The sequence below is a fragment of the Panthera pardus genome, unplaced genomic scaffold, assembly GCF_024362965.1.
Source record: "Panthera pardus isolate Hobbes unplaced genomic scaffold, ASM2436296v1 HiC_scaffold_15, whole genome shotgun sequence".
NCBI classification, from domain to species: domain Eukaryota; kingdom Metazoa; phylum Chordata; class Mammalia; order Carnivora; family Felidae; genus Panthera; species Panthera pardus.
In genome coordinates, this window is record NW_026526710.1 from 40,611,611 (window position 1) to 40,616,360 (window position 4,750).

The 4,750-nt window shown below is 41.5% G+C and overlaps 1 pseudogene; it reads right to left on the reverse strand.

Moving 5' to 3' along the window:
• Nucleotides 1-502: 502 nt before the first annotated feature.
• On the reverse strand, nucleotides 503-1,233 carry LOC109276492 (60S ribosomal protein L29-like; annotated as a pseudogene).
• Between the last annotated feature and the right edge of the window lie 3,517 nt (nucleotides 1,234-4,750).

Here is a 4,750-nt window from a genome sequence, read left to right on the forward strand (position 1 = left end):
CTCAGAGCACACACCACTCAGCTGTGTGACATTCTAGAAGTGGCACACACGTTTCAGAAACAGCCTGGCTGCCTGGCCGTGCGGTAGCTCTTTTATCCCCCACATGCAAAAAATAGTCAAGGGGGTTCCCCATCCACCCAGGATCTGTAGAGTTTCCTTTTTTAAATTTGCTCTTACTTAATATTACACACAACTGAGGAGCTGCTAGGTCCAGCTATCACACAGTATGTCATATTAATAAAAGCAATACACACACAGACATTATTTTACCTAAACACACTATAAAACCAAGTGAATTCTAGGGCATGCCTTGCCCCCAGTATTTTATTTTTAAAATACTATTGGATATGCATAGCAGTTGTGGTTTTTTGTTTGTTTTTCTTTTTTTTTTTTTTTCTTTTTTTGACAGATCCTGCCGCGGGTTTATTTGTAAAAGTAGCACAGGCGGCTGATAGAAGGCCAGGCATCACACCAGTCCTGCCACCCTGGCAGACAGAAGGCTCTACACCGGAGCCTCTGTGGGGGCCCAGGCACTTTGGGGAACCTGAGCTGCAGCAGGGGCTGGAGCCGGAGTTTCAGCTGCAGCCTGGGCCTTGGTTTGAGCCTAGGCCTTGGCCTTTGGCCGGCAGAGTCTGAGATCTTGGCAGTGCAGGCACAAGCACGTTTCCCAAGCTTGGGGTGAGCGATGTAGGCAAGTCGATTGACTGAGCTTGCAGCTGCCACTGTTTGGGATCTTGGGCTCGACAAGGGCCTTGATAGCCTTGGTACGTGCACTCATGAACTCGGCGTTGTTGGCCTGCATCTTCTTCAGGCCCTTCTTGTCGTGCTTCCAGGCAAAGTGTATTCCTCAGGAACTTGGGGTCTACCCCCTTAAGATATTTCATACCTTTGGGTTTTTTCAATTGTTTTTTTCACATTTATTTATTTTTGAGAGGGGTGGGGAGAGGCAGAGAGAGGGAGGCAGAGGATCCAAATCAGGCTCTGTGCTGTGAACGCAGAGCCCAACGTGGGGCTCCAACTCCCACACCACGAGATCGTGACCTGAGCTGAAATCAAGAGTCAGCCGATTAACCGACTGAATCACCCAGGTGCCCCCAAGAGAGATTCATACCTTTGTGACCATAGTTTCTTGATGCCATTTCTGTGCCATTTTTGTGACTGGTTGTGCCTGGTGTGTTTCTTGGACTTGTCCATGCCTGCACCAAAGCCCAAGGCTCCCATTAGCAGTTTTAATATAGGAGTGTTTCAACTCAAATGTTAGCTTGAAGAGATCAGATATTGTTTTGTGCAAAGCTTTTAAATCACAAAAAAATAGTTATGAAATGGCAATAACATATCAGTCTTTTCTCATTACCTTTAAATTGTTTCATATTACTCTAAAATACTGCATATAGTAGCCTGTTTGCTTCTTTCCCTCGTGTTTATATTGTACTTATTATCATGTGTTCTTTCCGAAGTCAACTGCCCTCTTCGCCTGTCTGAACCCTGACCACTGTCAGCCTCTGCATTCTCCAACTAGCCCCTTTCTGTGTTTGACCACACTGGTCTTTGAAGCAGGGCTGGGCCAACAAGCCCCTCTAGCCCTTCTTAGCTCTAGTACAATATTACATTCCTTAGATTCTTAGGTATCATGCATGCTGCATTGTAATGCACTTTTTTGGAGCCGGGGTAGTAAATGCTTGATACATCCATGTTCTCCACAGAATTTAAGAAAAAGCTGATGCAAAATGGGAGCTTTAGAAACATGTGTTGATTAAATAATCCATAAGGGGGGAAAAAGAGTTCATGTGTAGCTTTGACTTTCACAACTAAATAAACAGTGGTTCCCGCGTTTGTCTGTGAACAGGTGAAGATCTGGATGCAAATTATCCCTTGAGGGGGTTTACTAAGAATAGTAACATTCCCAAGCTGGTGTGGGGGGTGGGAGGTGGAGGGGCTACCACAATAGGACCTGAGAATCCAAATTTTTAAGAAACAGCACAACTAACCTTGAAATGCAATGAAGAAAAAAAAAAAAAAACTCATTGCTAGTTGCTAACCCAAGGTGTATTTACATTTCCTTTACTAAAAACTTATTTTCTACAGGGCATAATGTACCCAGCTACAAACTACATTTCCCAGACTCCCTTGCATCTAGAGTGGCTATCAGACAACCATGACCAATAGGATGTAAGCAGAGGTCAGTGGGTGTGATCCTCCGGGAAAACACTTCAAAGATGATCGAACTCAGCCAGCACTGGCTCTTTGCTTTTCACATTTCCCCTTCTTCCTGCCTGGGGACTGCAGACCCTGTGTTAGAGGTAAGCATCCATCCTGCAGCCATCACATGATGAGCATGAGGACAAAAGCCACACAGTGAGAGCATGAATAGCTAAGTGGAGAGAAAGAAGGAACGTAGATCTCCAAAGCATCTTGGAACCTTAGTACTGGGCCTGGATGGCTTACTTCTAGATTTCTTTTACCTTTAGAAAATCAGTGCTATTTGGGTAAGCTACTATAAGTTGGGTTTCCTGTTACTTGCAGGCAAATGGCAAATGCAATTCCAACTGATACAAACACTGTATATTCAGAACATTAAGACCCTATGTAGGGACCTGTGTGAAAGAATAACCTGGAGTCCATTACACAAGCTGTTATTCACAAAAACCTGGAAGAGCTGAAAGATAAATAAACACACAGTCTCTTCTGTCAACAACAACACAAAGCAATTAAGAGCTCCAGAAAAACAAACAAAAAACCGTATGACAAAGTCAGCTTTTGTTGAAGCAAACAAAAACGTGCCATGAGTTTTCGAGCAAATGGTGGAGAATTTTGACCTTGATGTTTGGGATACTCTTTTTAAGAGGTCAAGTTTAGGGAACCAAAATTACATTTACTTTTTTTATAGACCCAATAATTCCACAGGGTTCTATGGTGAATATCATGATATTTAAAAAAATAATGATAGTATTTTAAAACGATTACTTTTCAACATTTAGATATAATCCATAGACAAGGCATTGAATTTATATCTATAGAATGTAAATGCCCTAAACTTAAGTTTGGACTAGTGAGTGGGAAGCAGAGAAGAGGGGTTGGTACAGGTGCCCTCATCTCTGCATATGTAGTATAGAGTCACTGGAAACTTGCTAACACTGGTGGATTGAAAACGGAGGCCTAGATATATGAAGTTATGTGAGTAAATACTAGAAGAATTAAAAATGATATAAGCAACAAAAATTGAGAAGTATCGGGGAAGAGAACAGATCAATGTGCTAAATTCCTCATCTTTTCATAGCAGAGCAACATGTACTACCTGAAGCTCATAAAACAAGGTAAATATACGAGAGGTCATAGTGTTATCGTCAGAGCTAAAAGAGACGTTGGTAACAGTGGCTTCCTCTGGGTTGAGGCCTTGAGGATTTGGGGGAGGTGGGAGAAGAGAGATTTTTTGCACTTCATATCTTTCTGTACTAAAATTATATTGACCTCCACGTGTACATTCTTTTCATAATTACAATATAGCATGTTTTTGTTTATTTTTAAAAACTTTTGATTCTGACAACCACCTGGTTTGTGGAGTCATTGAACTAGACCATCTTGGGAAATACCTTTGAGCTCAAACACGCTTGTGAACTTTTACTCCAATACAGTCATGGGAAGGGATGAGCAAAGAGGCCTCTTTCCATGGGGCTCAATGTAAAACGCAGGCATTTAGAAAACTTTTGCTCTAATTATCTTCCCAAAAAACCCTAAATGCAGTTAAAAGAAACAATGTTTTGAGATTGTTTAATGAATCATTAAAAAACTAAAACTTTTTATTCCTAATAAAAGTAAAATTCAAATGTAAAACATTTGGATTATTTTGATTTGTATATAAACTTTTATTTTTCTCTGAAAATCAAATCTAGAGCTGACAGAAAGTGTGGCAGCAATAAAAATACACCAAAAAGAGGTATATGGCTTTGCACTCTTTTGTCGATTTAATGTTTAAAGAGCAGAAATAAGAACTATGAACATAAATAATTGAACTGAAGAAGGAAACATCTGCATAAATAACAAAGGAAGTCCACAGAAAGAACCTGCTGGTAAACAAAGTAATTTATCAGGCTGGATGGGGATACAATGGAAAGAAAATTGTCACCTAATTCTAATTCTGGTCTGTCATTTATGGTGATTCCCAAACTGGTATCAGGTGCTTACACATTTGAGTCCTGGTAACATTTGCAAACTGAAAATTCTAGAAATGAATACTGATCCATTTTTAAGGCCTATTTTCAGAGTCTTGATGTTTACCAAGGAAAAGATAATTTTTTAAATCTGGGAAGAACAGGGAATTCTATATGGGCGTGGGGCCAACAATCAAACTGTCTTTAATGCTCAACTATACAGAAACAAGGACGTTTGTGACTGAAAGAAATGGACCACAGAGAGGCCAAGATTTGGTTTGCCCAAGGTGGTTCCAGATCCTCTGGATTCTGTGTGGCCTGCGGTGGCTCCCTAGATTCTCAGCATTTCCTGGGCCACGGCCACTGTCAGGACCACTGTGTTCGGGGACCTCTAACCCATAGCCAGGCAGATCTCAATGCTGCTTGCAGACCCAAGGCGAGGCGCACAAAAATTAAGCCTGGCTCTGTCAGAAGCAAAACTTTGCCACAGTTGTTGGAATCTCTCTGGAAAGAGGAATAAGATGCCCAGTGTTGAAAGGAAGTAACAGAAGTTTTCTGAGCGACCCTCCAACACACCGTGCGATTGCCTCCCTGCTCTTGGC